The 17,487-nt window shown below is 51.2% G+C and overlaps 1 protein-coding gene and 1 long non-coding RNA gene across 5 annotated transcripts in view; one reads left to right on the forward strand and one right to left on the reverse strand.

Moving 5' to 3' along the window:
- AKAP1 (A-kinase anchoring protein 1) overlaps window positions 1–15,894 on the reverse strand; it is a 39,230-nt gene extending 23,336 nt beyond the window's left edge. The window contains exons 1-2 of one of the 3 annotated variants that reach the window (XR_009614317.3): window positions 15,770–15,894; window positions 3,219–3,361 (exon numbers count right to left, since the gene is read on the reverse strand). The gene's annotated coding sequence lies outside the window, so the exon portion shown is untranslated. The remainder of the gene's footprint in view (window positions 1–3,218; window positions 3,362–15,769) is intronic. The other 2 variants (XM_060646496.3, XM_060646497.3) reach the window with 2 other exon arrangements.
- Window positions 1,916–13,294, forward strand: LOC144614314 (uncharacterized). 2 transcript variants are annotated; one of them, XR_013552016.2, is made up of 3 exons: window positions 1,916–2,124; window positions 5,236–5,307; window positions 12,831–13,294. It is a non-coding gene; the product is annotated as an uncharacterized LOC144614314 (long non-coding RNA). The 2 variants fall into 2 exon arrangements; XR_013552015.2 differs by lacking the exon at window positions 12,831–13,294 and adding an exon at window positions 7,008–9,122.
- Window positions 15,895–17,487: the final 1,593 nt, after the last annotated feature.

Below are 17,487 nucleotides of genomic sequence, written 5' to 3' on the forward strand. Positions count from 1 at the left end.
TGGAGCCTGCTTCCGATTCTGTCTCCCTCTCTCTCTGCCCCTAACCCATTTGCATTCTCTCTCTCAAAAATAAAATAAAAACATGACAAAAAATTAAAAATAAACAAACATTAAAAATAATAAAATAAAAAATAAAATCCTTAAAATGATTCCTTTCTCCCAGAGGAAACTGCAGCTTCTCAGAAAAGCTTACCTCTGGAGAAGTAATGGCCTCACTCCCAGCACCGATGACCAACTCGGTTACTGCAGTCTAGAGCCTTCTGCTAAACAAGAAAACAAACTTCTGGGAAGAGTACAGTGTTGGTCCCAGTGACTAAGCCCATTTGGCTACAGTTATTGTGGAAAAAGGAGTTGTGTGTAATTAATTGATGGGAAAGTTGATCACAAAACAATCACTTAGGAGCCAAGTGGCTATCAAGCCAGAGTGGACCTGGAACTGGTCAGTGAAGCCACATCCACTCGGCATTCTGAGCAGACTTTTATATACCCCCTAGGTTGAAATCTGAACATTTCCATTATTCCAAGGTTATATGTTCACATTATCAAAGATGGTCCCCCAGGTGTTCAAGACACTCCATCCCTAGAAGAATGCCCAGCACATCAAGTTGTTGCTGAGGGGCTTTTCCCCTTGAAGGAGGGGGGCGGGGGTGAGGGGGAGGGAGTCTTCAAAGGACAGGGAGTAGTTACGTGACCCTGAACCTGAAGCCCAGCACCTGCTGCCACTGCATTCAGAGCACAACAGCAGGTTGTGGGCACGGTCAAGGTCAGGGCCACCCCCCTCACCCCTCCCCCCAGTTTGCTAGAGGAAGACCACACACACACAGAGGTCTTTGCAAGACCACCAAGAGGGCCTCTTGATTTCTACAGCATGTGTTTACCTAATTCCTTACAAGGTTGAAGTTATATACTTACATTCACGTTAATAATTCACACATAAATATGTTTTAGTTGCAAGAAAAAGCTTCTGTCCACCAGAAGCTCACAGTGCATACTGAAGAATTTCTCTTTCTCTCTCTCTCTCTCTCTCTCTCTCTCTCACACACACACACACACACACACACCTGCACACGCTGAGCCCAATTTCAGAAGTGGGCAAACAGAACCCCGAGAAGGCCGTCCCAAAGGTGGCCGGAATTTTCTAAGGTTGCAACACTGCATTAATGACATAAATTAAGATTCTAAACCCAAGATGCCTTTGGGGGTGGAAGGGAACAGCAAGTCCCAGAGAGAGCAGAAGTCCTGGAAGCCAAAGCTGAAGAGCTGGTAGAGGCCAGACAAAAGGAGTCTGACCTTTACTGTCAAGGCAATGGGAACAAGTTGCAGCAGCTGCAACATGGCCAGAGCAGAACAGGTCACAAAAGGCAAAGGCCTGGGTGTTCCCCAAGTGACAACTACAGTCCAATATTGGCAGCTACTTTGTCACAGGGGGCTGAGCACTCGAAATGCGATCAACATAACAAACTGAACTCTAAATTTTATTTAATATTAAATTTAAATAGCCACATACAGCAAGCTGGTAGCTACCTACTGGACGCATAGTCCTAGAGGGTACTCCCAGAAGCCCCAAAGCAAACATGAGAGCTAGAGAAATACTGTGACAGCCAATGCCTACCTTGATGGGCAGTGTCTGGGGCTGCTACTGAGGATGGGGGATGGTGGTAGGCTGGGCCACTCGCACTTAGCAGCATGGCTGGGGCCCAGGAATCAGAGTGTCAGAGCCATGCCTCAGGGATGTTGATCTCAGCCCAGTCCTGATGTTCAAGGGGTTGTTGCCTTCATCCGTAGGGGGCCCGTGTGAGCTGTGACTCGTGTTGGCACCCTAAAGATTCCCAATTAGCTCACAGTGGGGCTATGAGGTCCTGCCCCGTACTGTCCCCCACACCCTTCATTGTGATGGCCCCACAGAGCAGCCAGGTGGGCCACTGTGGCCAGACCAGCCCTACTCCCTGTTCTAGACAGACCAATTGGCCAAAAAGTCACAGGACACTTCCCCAGCTGCTCTCCAGGAGACTGGAGGCTTGACCTTAACCCAGTACCGTCTGGGTGGGAGTACCTGCTCAGTGAAGCCTTCTCCAGCTGGGTCTCCGGTTGTGGAGACCCAGAGCCAAGTCCCACCAGCTCCAGGTAAGAGCCAGAAGTGAAAAATCCTATCTCCGGACATGATCTCCGATTAAGAGCTGGTCCTCCTCCAGTTCAGTTACAAATTAAAGGAACTCTCAATTTGGAAAACTTGGTGGAAAAAAGAAAAAAAAGGGGGGGGGAGGGGGGGAGGGAGGGAGGGGAGAGAGCGAGAGAGCGAGAGAGCGAGAGAGAGAGAACTCCACACAAAAGTGAAATGCCCAGTCTCCCTCCCTCTGCTGACCAAACACTCCTGACAGGTCCAGTCTCATTAGGCTTCAACTGAAAAAGGGGAGGGGAAAAGTCAGTATTTTCTACAAAGGTCTTCACATTGCTTCATCTGGGAGGCAAGAATGTGGTTTTCAAAAACCTTAATAACGACTATGCTACCTCCATCCTGCCCCTCCTCCCCAGCTCTTGGCAACCAGCACGCTTTACCAGTAAATTCTGACATTTCTGAGGACAGTGATAAAACAGGTGCAGGGAAGTGTTCCCAGGTACGCAGGATTCCCACCCATGACCACAGAACACTACCCGAGACTGCCCAAAAGGTATGAAGTTGTGCTCCGACAACAAGCTTACTCAAAAAAGCTAATAAAGATTCCTTCAAAAGGAATCAGAAAAGGGGTACCTAGAAGGCTCAGTCAGTTGAGTGTCCGACTTCGGCTCAGGTCACGATCTCACGGTGAGTTCAAGCCCCGTGTCGGGCTCTGCACTGACAGCTGGGAGCCTGGGGCGTGCTTCGGATTCAGTGTCTCCCTCTCTCTCTCTGCCCTCCCCTGCTCGTGCTCTGTCTCTCTCACTCTCAAAAATGAATAAATGTTAAAAAAATTTTTTTAAAAAGAAAAAGTCCTTCACACCACCACCTCAGGTAGGCAGAGCAATGTAAAGACAAGGATTTTCCAAACAGCAGACAGTAGAATATGACCAACTCAGAAATCATATAAAGGCCTAAAGTCACTTCTATTCAACAAGTATTTATGGGCAGCTACAGGGTACACACCATAGTGGGATACAGAAATGAATCAGACAAACGCACTTTTGAGGCATTTTCAAGTCTTTCACAGTTTCTTTTAAGGAAAGAAAAAAAAACCAATAACCTTCTTCTTCAATGGGTCTGTTGCTGCTACCCTCTGCCACTGACCAACTGACGACCTTGGTCCAAGGGTCAAGCAAGTATCCTGGTTGGACAGCAAACAGGAATTAGGCTGCCAGTTTCCACAGATTGGAATGTTCTCATGTCCTGGGGTGGGAGAGGAGAGGTTAGGAGCCTGAACGCCAGCACTGTGAGAGCCAAGGGGGCCTGGCTTGTCCCATTCAATGTGCAAACTTTCATTCAATACCCATTTTCATCATTACGTGATGCTCAAATCCAGATCCCCTCTCGCTTAAACTATTCCACAAAGTGAAGCCAGAGCTTCTGCTGGCATGGTGGAAGGGGTCTGGGCGCCTCGTTGTCTCTGCTGACTTTCTACCAACTGTCTCATCTTCAGCCACACCCCACATCCATGCCTTCAAAGGGACGTGTGCATGAATCAGCTTCCTTCTTGCTGCCTGCCTACCTTCCCCCACTCTTCCTCACCAAGCTACTGGAAGACAAGGGAGTAAATCAAGAAAGGAGGGGGCACCCACCCACAAAGCAACACAACCAAAGGAAAGAATGGATTCCCAGGATGAAGGGGAAGCAGAGCCGGGCACAGAGGTGCTTCCCGGGAGCAACACAAGCGGAGAACCTGGCATGTTGAAGCACAAAGAGGCGCTCCGACAGCAAGGGCCAAGGCCCAGGGGAGTCGGAGAACTGGGGAGACACAAAAAATGAGGCTCAAGAAACATGGGAAATTAATGAGGGGCGGGGAGGACACAAGAAAGGAAATATGGAACACCAAGAACTGGGCAGCCGTAAGCAATATTTATATCACAACGTGCACTCTTTAATTTTTTTTTTTTCAACGTTTTTTATTTATTTTTGCGACAGAGAGAGACAGAGCATGAACGGGGGAGGGGCAGAGAGAGAGGGAGACACAGAATCTGAAACAGGCTCCAGGCTCCGAGCCATCAGCCCAGAGCCCGACGCGGGGCTCGAACTCACGGACCGCGAGATCGTGACCTGGCTGAAGTCGGACGCTTAACCGACTGCGCCACCCAGGCGCCCCACACAACGTGCACTCTTAATAGACACTTGACTAGAAGTTGTGCTACCTCTGTACCAAGAAGAGGAGAAAGAAAGTGCAGGAATGAGCCAAGTCCTTGCCTTCCAGAGTAGAAAAACAAGTCAAATAATATTTTTAAAAAGGAAGGAAGGAAAGAAAGGAAAAGCACACTATTTAAATTTTTTTTTTCAACGTTTTTTATTTATTTTTGGGACAGAGAGAGACAGAGCATGAACGGGGGAGGGGCAGAGAGAGAGGGAGACACAGAATTGGAAACAGGCTCCAGGCTCCGAGCCATCAGCCCAGAGCCTGACGTGGGGCTCGAACTCACGGAGCGCGAGATTGTGACCTGGCCGAAGTCGGACGCTTAACCGACTGCGCCACCCAGGCGCCCCGGAAAAGCACACTATTTAGAAATACAGGTGTAAATGGCAGGAAAGACACCTAGAAGAATCGAGGGCAGCTGTCTCTAGACAAGAGGGCAGGTCAGGAAGCACTCAGGGCAAAGGGCTGTTCTTTCAAACCCTGCGTATAGTTAAAAGTCAAATCTTTCTATAAGTAATGCTTTGATAAAACAAACAAAAAATACATTATTAGCTGTTAGATAGCAAGGAATGCTCTATTACCACAGGGCTTTAGGATTCTTTTTAAAAAAAATTTTTTTTTAAACGTTTTATTTATTTTTGAGACAGAGAGAGACACAGCATGAACAGGGGAGGGTCAGAGAGAGGGAGACACAGAATCTGAAACAGGCTCCAGGCTCTGAGCTGTCAGCACAGAGCCCGATGCGGGGCTCGAACTCATGGACCACGAGATCATGACCTGAGCCGAAGTCGGAGGCTTAACCGACTGAGCCACCCAGGCGCCCCTGGGGCTTTAGGATTCTTGTGAAGCAGAACAAATGCGTAGTGTCAACTCATCTATATACAAACTTGTAATGCTTTGATTTTCCCATAATTGATGCCAGTTCCGCTTCAGAGACCCCCACCACCCTGATGACATAACAGCAGTAAGCACAAAGAGCAGGGGCCTACTGATGGTAAGACTCGTCTGAACCAAGGTATCTGGTTCCCCCACCCAACTGAGGTCTAGCCAGCATCAGGTAGCAGCACCCCTCGGGGCTATGCATTCATTCATTTTTGAGAGGGAGGGAGGGAGGGAGGGAGGGAGGGGGAGGGAGGGAGCGAGGGAGGGAGGGAGCGAGGGAGCGAGGGAGGGAGGGAGCGAGGGAGCGAGGGAGCGAGGGAGCGAGGGAGCGAGGGAGCGAGGGAGGGAGGGAGGGAGGGAGCGAGGGAGCGAGCGAGGGAGCGAGCGAGGGAGGGAGGGAGCGAGGGAGGGAGGGAGCGAGGGAGCGAGCGAGGGAGCGAGCGAGGGAGCGAGCGAGGGAGGGAGCGAGGGAGGGAGCGAGGGAGGGAGCGAGGGAGCGAGGGAGGGAGCGAGGGAGGGAGCGAGGGAGGGAGCGAGGGAGGGAGCGAGGGAGGGAGCGAGGGAGGGAGCGAGGGAGGGAGGGAGGGAGCGAGGGGGGGAGGGAGCGAGGGAGGGAGGGAGGGAGCGAGGGAGGGAGGGAGGGAGGGAGCGAGGGAGGGAGGGAGGGAGGGAGCGAGGGAGGGAGAGAGCGAGGGAGGGAGGGAGGGAGGGAGCGAGGGAGCGAGGGAGCGAGGGAGCGAGGGAGCGAGGGAGCGAGGGAGCGAGGGAGCGAGGGAGCGAGGGAGCGAGGGAGCGAGGGAGCGAGGGAGCGAGGGAGGGAGGGAGGGAGGGAGGGAGGGAGGGGGAGAAAGGGAGGGAGGGAGGGAGGGAGGGAGGGAGGGAGGAGGGAATGCACAAGCAGAGGGGCAGGGAGAGAGTGAATCACAAGCAGGCTTGTGCTGTCAGCGCAGAGCCCAACACAAGTCTTGATCTCACCAACCGTGAGATCATGACCTGACCTGAGCTGAAATCAAGAGTCTGATGCTTAACCAATGGAGCCACCCAGGTGCCCCAGGGCTAGCCATTTAAAAACAGACTTTAATTCCCCCCATGAGCCAGGTTCCACAGGAGAGGGGTGTGGGGGAGGTGGTGGCAGCAGTGGTGGAAGGAGAGGTAAGGAGTCACATTTCAGATAAGACACCGCAAAGATGCAGCCACCCAATGGGATAAAACTGCGCGGCCTCTCCCAAGGGCGTTCGGAGAAGGGAACCCCAAGCACCCCTGTATGTAATGAATTAACTTTACTCCTATGCATCTGGAAGGGGACTAGCTGGGACACAGTTAAGAAAGTCATGTTCTGCGTTCTATAGTTTAGATAAGGGACCCAGGTTGAGAAAGGCTGGGTGAAATGTGCCCGAAAGAGAGGGATCTCTACAAGAACGGTCAGGGCATGCCTCTCCAAAGAGATGGCAGGGGTGCTGGAACAGTGAGGGGCAGCCGTGCTGAGATCTGGGAGGACAAAAGGGAGAGGGGGAGAAAGTTCCAGGCAGGGAGAACACGTGCCAGAGTACTAAGGCAGGAACAAACTTGGCTGACTCGAGCGACGGCAAGGGGAGGTAAAGAGGAGGTCGGAGGGCTGCTGCCAGAGAAATCGCTCTCTGCCATCGCTCGCTGAGCAGAAGCCGTGCCGAAGGTCACAAACCTGGAGGGAACAGGCTCGCTGAACTTTCTGCAGAGAGGGGAACCGGCTTGCCCAAGGAGCCAAGGGGCAGTAATTTCTTTCTTTCTTTTTTTTCTTTTTGACTGATGCAGTTTTGAATTTTATTTTTAAAGGTTTACTTACTGGATACTCTCTACACCCGACATGGGACTCAAACTCACAACCTCAAGATCCAGAGTCGCACTCTCTTCCAACTGAGCCATCCAGGTGCCCCTGTAGTTTCTCAATAGAAGCGAATCCTAGAATCGTTTCGGAAACAGGGTGCCTCTGTGGCTCGTAGCACAGCAGGTATACACCGCGTGAGTCCAACAGGGGCCCGCTTTCTACTTGGAGTTCTCGACTAACGCATTTGCCAGGAAACCCTGAGGTCACACCACTCATTAGCCTGAGAGCCACTGCTAGGCCCTGACTCTCCCCCCCCCCACCCCCCCTCAGATGAATCTGTTCCAAGAAGTCAGTCCGGCCCCTGGGGAGCAGATGGGAATGGATGCGTGCGCACACCCTTGCCACTTCTGTGAATCAGACTCTGCAAAAACAACCTCGGTCTCCAGCCAACATAAACCATAGGCAACAGAGGGCCTTATACGGCTCGAAGCTTTCTTAATCAGAAAAAGATAGATGGGCTGGAGTTGGCAGCTCCAAGTTAGAGGAAAAGAGAAACAGAAAAATAGGGAGAAAGACAGGATGGTGGTGGGGAGCAGAACTTCATCAAACTCTTTCCTATCTCTTCGATGTCAGTGGCTCCCCAGTGAGAGTTCCTAGTGAGGGCCATAGCTCTGCTGCCTCTCATGTTTTGTCTTGGTTTGGTTTTTAAGCCAGAGGATACCAGTAATCAGGCTGCCAGCAGAGCCACAGTTTTACAAAGTTTTAGTGTCTGCGTGGAGGTCTGTTCTTGGGTCCGGTGACTTCCCATGAAAATGGCATAATGTCATTTCCAGAGATATTGGCCACTGGGGCAACAAGGGGTCCTAAAACTAGGGAGTTCTTTGGCTCCCGAGCTGTCTGTGTCATAGGCCCGCCTGGCCCAGGATCGGCCACAGATCCAGAACAGAAAAGGCAGCCCCAGAGACCCCTTAGGCAGCCACTGCCCCAAGCACACCCATGACAGTTTCTACGGTGACTTTATTCTCCTTCCTCCCCTGACTGGGAGACAGCAGCAGCGTCCGCAACAGGACCTGCCTGTTTGCTGAAGCCAAAGCCACATGCACTTGGCCCTCCCAAAGGATGCCACCTGCTAAAAATAGCATGACAGCACAAGCTTGGCTGGGTGGGCCTCACCAAAGTCAAAGGACAAAGCAAAGAGGTTATTCTCAGCACAGCCTTTTCTCACCGGAGCCCAAGGCACATCAGGGTGTGGCAAAAGTCACTCCAGCTCCTTCCCCTTGGGAGGGACATGAGGAAGGGATGAGAAGGAGGTCCGTGGAAGACTGAACTGGCCTTCAGATCCACTGTCCCAGGCCGAGGCTGGAGGGTGGAGGAAAAGGGGTGGGCATGCTGAGGACTGGGCTCCAGCAGATATGTGGCCTCCTCCAACAGAGACAGACCAGGCTACACCCAGGCGACAGCCTGTTGAGGGCCAGGGAATGGGTCTCATGACCTCCATGTGAGGTCTGACAGGCCACATTATTATTAGCCAAGGAATGAGTGACTTCAAGGTTGTCTTTTCAAGCAGGTGACTGAGCTACACCGTGGCCTTCAGAGCAGCTTTCCAGGCCCTCAGGCACAGCAGCCTAGCCTACGAGGCTATCTTAGTCATTATTCGTGCAGCTCTAAGGCACTGGACGGTTGCATAATTCGGAGCTAAAACATGATTTTGGAAAGACAAAGTAGGATCCTGAACTTGTTTCCCGTAAAACGAAAATATCCTGTGAAATGGATTACAAATACCTCCCTCATAGGGCTGTAATGAGGCAGACAGGACTCAAAACACCGAACAGCCTGACTCCATTTGTGAGATGAAGTATTTTAATCTCCTAAAAACTCAGCTTCATTTTCCGGATGAGGATGGAAGGATATCACAGGGCAGTAAATAAGAAATGGCCTCTAAGCATGGAGCTGGAGAGAGAACCCTGATCTGAGTCCAAACCAGCCTGGGTCCAGGGATCAGCTTAGCTTTCTCAGGGCCTCAGTTTCCTCCCACACAAACTAGAAGTACTTAACCTCATAGGGTTGAGATAAAATAAGAAGGGAATACACCTGATCTTGAACAACACAGCTTTAAACAGCATGCATCCGGGGCACCTGGGTGGCGCAGTCGGTTAAGCGTCCGACTTCAGCCAGGTCACGATCTCGCGGTCCGTGAGTTCGAGCCCCGCGTCAGGCTCTGGGCTGATGGCTCGGAGCCTGGAGCCTGTTTCCGATTCTGTGTCTCCCTCTCTCTCTGCCCCTCCCCCGTTCATGCTCTGTCTGTCTCTGTCCCAAAAATAAATTAAAAACGTCGAAAAAAAAAATTAAAAAAAAAAAAAAAAACAGCATGCATCCACTTGTATGCAGATTTGTGGATATAGTACGGCCCTGTGTTTTCTCTCTTATTATTTTCTTAATAACATTTGCTCTTTTCTGGCTTACTTTATTGTAAAAATACAGTATACAATACATATTACAAAATATGTGTTCACTGACTACCTATGTTCCCATAAGGGTTCCAGTACACAGTAGGTTCTTAGTAGTTCCGTTTCTGGGGAGCCAGAAATTATACATGGAGTTTTTTAAAAAAATTTTTAATGTTTATTTATTTTTATAAGAGAGAGAGCGTGAGCAGGGGAGGGTCAGAGAGAGGAGACACAGAATCTGAAGCAGGTTCCAGGCTCTGAGCTGCCAGCACAGAGCCTGACGTGGGACTTGAACCCACAAACTATGAGATCGTGACCTGAGCCGAAGTCGGACACTTAACTGACTGAGCCACCCAGGCCACCCATACATGGATTTTTTCACTGCCCATTGGTCCCCCTAATCCCCATGTTGTTCAAGGGACAACTATAGTTTGAAAAAAACCCTCCTAAGATGCCAGGTATACAGTAGGGGCTCAGTAAGTACCTGTTATGCACCGTATGCTTTCTGGCTGGCTCCAAGAAAAGAGAGCTCTCACATCATATGCCAAAGGTCAGTCTAGCAGGGTTCAAACTAAGCATGCCCAGAATTAGATAAGAGGGTATCTGGAAATAAAACTGAATCCCCAGAGCTAGCCCCAGGCCAACACTTCAGAACACCCCCCCAGTGTCCCAACTCTCCCCAATGCCCTCTGTAAAAACAGGTCTCCTAACCCCCAGACAGATTGGAGGGGCAGAATGAAAAGGATGTTTGTTTGTGCCTGCAAATCTGGTTCAGCACTGGTCACACAGCAGAATCCTCAGGTCATCAGGTGGGTGAAGGACTAAGTAGCAAATCTGCTGACATCTGAAGAACAAGGACAGTGAGCACAGGCCTTAGACAACCAGCAGGGACCTTCATGATAATAATATAAACAAGTTCTCAAACCAAAAGGGCTTTCTGCCCCTCCTGCTTCATGCTTCCATCCCCAGACTCCTAAGCTCCTCTCTAGAGCTGTTTCATAATTGATCACTGCCCTCCAAACTGGCAGACAAGACTTGCTTCTTTTTTATTCATTTTCGAGAGACAGACAGACGGAGACACAGCATGAGCTGGAGAGGGAGAGGGGGAGAGGGAGAGAGGGAGAGAGGGAGAGAGGGAGAGAGGGAGAGAGGGAGAGAGGGAGAGAGGGAGAGAGGGAGAGAGGGAGAGAGGGAGAGAGGGAGAGAGGGAGAGAGGGAGAGGGAGAGAGGGAGAGAGGGAGAGAGGGAGAGGGAGGGGGAGAGAGGGAGAGGGAGGGGGAGAGAGGGAGAGGGAGAGAGGGAGAGAGAGAGAGGGAGAGAGAGAGAGGGAGAGGGAGACACAGAATCTGAAGCAGGCTCCAGGCTCCGAGCTGTCAGCACAGAGCCAGACGTAGGGCTCGAACTCACGGACTATGAGATCATGACCTGAGCCGAAGTCGGACACTTAACCGACTGAGCCACCCAGGCGCCCCCAGGACTTGCTTTGTAACATGCCGTGGAGAGAACTGACAAATAATTTGTCACCAAAGCTGTTGGATTTGTGGACTACAGAGGACTAAGCCCAAACACATGATGCTTTATAAGGTGAGGCAATTAAGCACTAAGACCAGTGCTGTCCAACAGAAACTTCTGTGATGGTGAAAATGTTCTAGACCTACACTATTGTCCAGTATTGGCCACATGAGGCTACTGAGGACTTGAAATGAGACTAACATCACATTTTTAATAATTTAGATTTTTAAATTTTATTTAATGCTTAAAAGTTTACATTGAGCCAGGCACACATGACTAGTAGCTGCTGCACAGAACAAGGCAGCTCTAGACCCTCTCTCCTAAGGGTAAGTTTAGGAGATAAGAATAGAGATATAATAAAAAATAAGGGGCACCTGGCTGGCTCAGATGCCAGTGACTCCAGATGTTGGGGTCGTGAATTCGAGCAGGGTGTAGCAATTACTTAATAAACAAAAACTTAAAAAAAATATTTAGCACAGTAGCACCTTAGATCTAAAAAGTACTCGAGATGCACTTAAACAAGGACTGTGGCATTTTTTTTAGTCTTTGACTCATACTGTCCATGGAGCCATGCATCCTACCCCAAACACAGCCCTCCCCATACACAATCCTGCAGACACCTCCACCTTGCAGCAGCCCAGAGGCACTCTAGACTAACTCCAGGGCTCCCAGGAGCAGAATCTGAACACCTCTTATTGATGTTGACCAACCCTCCTTTTACCAGCAGAAGAAACAGAGACCCCAGAAAGGTCTAGGACCACTGCTGGGTTTCAGCCCTGAAAGCTGCACCCAGTCCTCACCCCCCAATCCAGGGCTCTTGTCAGCTAAAACCAGTGGTGAAACAAGCCTTGTGAGCCCTCAGCACTAGACATTTTTACTTCCAGAACTCACCTGGGGCTCTGCTTTGTTCCTAAATGCACGGGCTTCAGTAAGTCCCAGCTAAGTGAAGGCAGCCAGCCAGCATTACCAGATGGGTACAGAATGTTTACTATCAACTTGTGCAAACTACCAAACCAAGCTGTAGAAATAGCCAAATGGCCAGGACTCGGACAGAACCATTTAGTAGGAGGAAAAGAAAGTTAAGGAAAAGAACTCCTTGAAAGCTACTTATCACTGAAAGCCAGTCTTCAAAATGCTACATGGTAACATACACTCCTTCACACTGCAACAATCTGCTTAGAAAGCAACAGAAAGATTAGGAGAAAAACCCACGGATTTGACTATTCCTTGGTTCTTCTCACAAAAGTCCTCCAGAGAACCTAATTTAAGTGCAAACCCACACTTGTCAGTTTCTCTACCCCTCAATTTGTATTTTGATTAGCTATTGAAACAATCCCGACTGACCTCCAGCTTCACCCTCCTCAATTGTACTCAGAGGGGTGAGGATTAAAGGATTAGGGAAGTGTTTTCCTGTAACTCTACCAGCACAGACAGTAACTGTCAAGGAAAAGGCATCCTCTCAATTTTAGTTCCCACATCCCCACTAGTTACCTCTCCAGCCAGATTCTGTCACTACTCAAAATATTGTCATTGATCATGTTTTCCACAGCCCAAGTTTGAAATCAGTATTGGAGCCAGCAGGTCGTCTCTGTGGAGTGCCACATACAATGGGTACTTAATGTTAAATGATCATAAAGGTGAAACCTGCATGAGGCATTACACCAGAAAGGGCTGTGGAGAAAAGAACTTGCTTCAGAAAGCAAAGTTAAAGATTAAAATACATCCCACGCAGATCGGCAACTCCAGTAGCAGGACATGATTTCAGTGGGACAAGGGGCTCAGAGGCACCCTGCCTCCCCAGAGCAGAGGAAAACAGAATGGCAAGCAGAAGGTATTAACTCATACGCTAAACTGTTGACTTCCTCACAACAGCACAACAGACCAAGCTACAGAGAGGTCCTCTCTTCTAGACTCACAGGGAAGATTAGGAAGGAGTGGCCTGGGGAGAATGGGCTAGAAGGCACCAGCTGGCCAGGCACAAGGAGTGCCTGCTCTTCAAAACCCTGAAACCTGCACTCGACCAAGTCATGATGTGGCAGGCTAGAGCCAGGAGGCGGGCAGCACAGTATCGGAAAACCAATTTGTTTTCCTTCCAACCAACTTTTTAGGTCAGAGGCTGGGGGGGGGGGGGGGGGGGGTTGGTACTTTTAATAAAATCCAAATCACCCAAGTGATTCAAAAGAAATTTAACATTAATCTCACAGATTCTTTTGGAGGGGAAAAAACAACGCTCGAACAGCCATCATGAACCAGGCACAGTACCCAGTCTCAAATAGTATCTCAATCTGTCTTTAGGAGGAGAGGGAACACTGTAAGGACTAAAACTAGCCTTCACCCACAAACGATGGCCATGGCCATGGCCAAGGCCTGGGTCCGATGCCCAAGAATAATTTGGATCACCAGATAAAGCAAAACAAACTGCTTTAAAATACTGATGATCAGCAACCTTACACTGGAGATCTATCCACTTGGCACCTGAGCAGGCCACTTTGAAGGCAGACACCTACACAGTCACCCTACAGTGGCCAAGTGTGAAAGTACTTCCTAGAAATAGTTGGGAGGAGGAACTGATATTCATACAAAAGGCTCCAGAGGCTCGGAGATGGCTCACTCAAGGGCTTAGATGGGAATCAGTTCGAAGCAAATTTTGGGCCATCACCTAGCAATGTGCATGACAATTGAGCCAATTTCATTCAGGTAGGCACTGAAGCTTCAGAGATTTGTACATCTGTAGGATCAAAAGACCTGCACTACCTAGACCCATACTTCTGACAATATACCTAGGAACCCACAAAACTAGTTAAGAGGTGGAAGAGGTTAAAGTTCAACACAAGTCAAAAGCCTCCACCCAAAATAACTTCACTTGTTTCCAGTGCCCAGAAAGTCTTTTTTTATTTTTATTTTTGTAATCTCAATACCCAATGTGGGGCTGGAACTCACTACCCCGAGATCAAGAGTCGCATGCTCTGTGGACTGAACCAGCCAGACACCCCTCAGAAAGTTTTAAATAATCAGCAGGTGAACCACTGAATGCCAGGAACAGAGAAATTGGGCAAATAACAGGTCTTACTCATGCTATACCCTCTACTCAACTCAAAGCTGCTCTGTGCCTTTAAGAGCAAAGGGGATGGGTGGTGCTTACTAAGAGTCCAAGATTTGCTTTCTGAATAGAGTTTAAAAAAAGAAAAACTAATTTGGGAAGGACTGGGTTACAAGAGCACAGTAAGGTTACTAGTTGCCAGAATTAATAGCTTTTTGTGAATGGTATTCCTTGATCAGTAATTGCCACAAAGGGGTTGGGGGTGGGGAAGTGGATAGCAAGCCAACAGATATGACAATACTAGGTGTCCAGCAGCCCAGATTTCCCCGCAAGAGATAAATTTAAACACCAAGTACCCTGCCCTTCAGTAGGAGGAGGACAGCCAGTTTAACCTAATTGCTCTGCCCGTACCCTCTACCCGGCTCCAGCGGCCTCCACTCACACCTGGAGAGAAGAGCACCGGGTTTGTGTTAGCGGCGGCCGTGCGGCAGAAAGGCGCCCGCCAACCTGGGCACCTCTGCCGGAGAGGAAGATCTCGAAACGCCCAGAGCTTCCAGCACTCCCGGTTCGGTTCGGCACCGCCCACTACCAACAATGCCTTTACTTCCATAAGCCTCACTAGGAGGGGTATAGGGACGGACTGTACCCTCGGGCACAGAACTGTGGAACTGGTGAGAGCCCGCCCCGGAGGCGTTCAGACCAGTCGCCCCTAGCACATTCTGACCCGTAACCCCGAAACTAGCCTGGTCCCTCCAAACCTCGGGCCTAGCGGGGAGGGGTGCCGGCGGAGTGGGACACGTGACCCACGCGCCCCCGGGCATGAAGTCAGCGGGCACACAGCGCCGGACAGCCTCCCCCTCTCCGGACACCCTTTGAAGGGGCAGCAAACGCTAATCCTCTCGAGAGACGCCAAGCCTTTGATTTCGGGGGCCCTAACTCGGTTTGAACGGTCCCTCCCCCCGAAACAAGGTTCCAATCACCACCGGTGTCCTAGCCCATCCTCCCGGTTCCACAAACCAAGCCTCTTCCCCAGGTTCCCCGCACTGAACTCTCAGGGGCTAGATTACCAGCACGGGTTTGCTGCCTCCCGGCCTACGTGGGGAGCACCCCAGCGCGAGCTAAAGGGGCCCAGAAGTTGGGGAAGGTTCCTGAAGTGACTCCAGCCCTTCAGGAGGAAGAAAGGGGTGCCCGCGGGCCTCGGGGCACCTCCTCGCCCTTATGAGCACCTGGCCCTGCCCACGACCCGCCCCGCCGCCGCCTCTCCCGGCTCAGACTTGGGTACACACGACCTTTGAAAAGTAAACGCGTGTGGGGCTGGGCGACCTTGGGTGGGACGCACTCGGGTCTGTCTCACGGGAGGGTGTGCGCGCTCCGGGAAAGTTAAGCCGCAGAGGGGTGCCCCGAGCGCCGGGTCCGAGACCACCGACCCAGAGGACGGTGACGCGTGTGGGGGGCACCACGCGGCCGCAGAGCACGGCCCCAGCCGCGCACACGCGATCTGTCAGCAGGAGCCCGCGGGCAGACAACCGTGGCGGGGGAGGACGAGGGGACGCGCAGGCGACGGCAGGGAAAGAAGGGCCTGCTTGACAGCAGGCGGCGGGCCGGAGCCCCTCCGCACACGCTCGGCGTCCGCAGCCCCGGGCCTCCGGGACACCTGGAGCGCGCGTCGCACACCGCACCTGCACCCTAGACTCTCCTTCACCCGACGGCGCCGCCCTCGGGGCCCTGGCAGGTGGTCCCCTGTCCAGCCGCCCCGGCGGCCCCAACTCACCAAGTCCTCCGCGACAGTCGGGAGGCAGAGTCCTCGCCCGCCGCCGCCGCCGCCCCCCCACCCCCGGGCCCAGACGCCCAGCCCCGCTGCGCCGCGGCCGCTCCCCCACGTGCTTGCCCAGGCCGGAGGAACACAGAGACATTAAATACTGAGAACGCGCAGCTACGTGCCCGCTGCGCGACGCAGGCCCCGCCCCCCGCCCTCGTGCCCCCGCGCCGCCTCACTCACCTGCGCGTGCGCGCCGCCTGGCGCTCCCGCCCGCGCGTCTCCCAGCTGCGCCAGAGAGGGCGCGGTCTAAAGCGCTCCACCAACATCCCGCAGTCGCCGCCCGCAGCCCGGCCTCGCTCGGGCTCTCGCGAGAGGAGCTGTAATCTCGGCGGGGCTGGGAAAAGAGCCCTGGCTGGCTCTCGGGCGGCGCCGCGGAGCCTCCGCGGTCTACCCTGCGAGGGCAGCGCGGGGTCCCCTGCGTCGGCTCTGGGCCGTCTCGAGGCGTCGGTTAGACCATCTGCCTGCCGGGTCTTGGAGAGCCCGCTGGCAGAGCGGGGCAGGGCTCCCCTTGTTCCCGTAACCGTCAGTACTTTGTAATACATAATCAGGTGGCCATTAATAATGGCTCAGGAATAACTGCATAACGGGGAGTACCTGGCACTACTCAAATGCAACTTTTTTGTCCATTTTTCACAACTTGGTGATGTTGCACTGAAACACTTTCCTCTAAATGGGTTTGGTTTTTGGAAGAATTACTACGAAGCGGTGGTCACTATGAGTCACTAACTGCCAGGAAACTTGGGAAAACAAATTGCCACCAGGCAAGCGGACAGCATGGGGTCGCAGCTGGCCAGGCCTGCTCTCAGTCTTAAGACATGGGGACTTTAAGTAAACATTTGGGCAAAATTTAGAAAGGAGATCATATTAAGAACCAACCAGTGAAATTACTTGGGAAAGGTTTCATCTTCATTGGTGATCAAAATGTAAATTTAAATAACAATGAGATACCGCTTACCTATTGAGTTTTAAGTATATACATATATATATTTTAAGTATATACATATATAGAGAGAGAGATATATACACATATATGAATCCCAATTGAATGCTGCCATCAGTATTGTGAAGGAAACAGAGGAAGTTGAAATAGGAAAGAAACAGCAAAGTTTTATGGTTCCAGAAGGCCTAAGGTAACATTTAAACTGAAACCTACCAGATAAGAAGGAGCCAGCCTTGCAAATAGCATTTGGGAATAAGAATTGGGAAGTGTTCCCAGCAGAGGCAACTACACAGGCAAAAGTAGGAAACAGCTTTTGGTGAACGGAGAAGATCAGTATGGATGGAATATAGTGGGGGCTGGGGTCAGTGCAGACATGGAGGAGGGTTTTTTGTGGGGAGAGGATAAGAAAGCTAGATCAGCTTATAAATTATAGTAAAGCATGGGTTCTCTTCTACTGTGCTCAGCCCCAAAGCCAAGCATGCTGCCACCTCAGCGTCTTTGCACTTGCTGTTCCTTGCAACTGAATATTCTGCAGCACTCTGCAGAGCTCACTCCCTCACCTCTTACAAGTCCTTTGCTCCATGGTCATCTACTCAGTCTCAGTGAAACCTTCCTGGTCTCCCTATTTAAAATTGTAATCACACACACACACCTCTGTCCCTCACCCCTTATTTTTCTTCATAGCACTTATCACTGTCTACATACTATATACTTCATTTATTCACAAGAG

The sequence above is a fragment of the Panthera onca genome, chromosome E1 (assembly GCF_046562875.1).
Source record: "Panthera onca isolate mPanOnc1 chromosome E1, mPanOnc1 haplotype 2, whole genome shotgun sequence".
Taxonomy (NCBI): Eukaryota; Metazoa; Chordata; class Mammalia; order Carnivora; family Felidae; genus Panthera; species Panthera onca.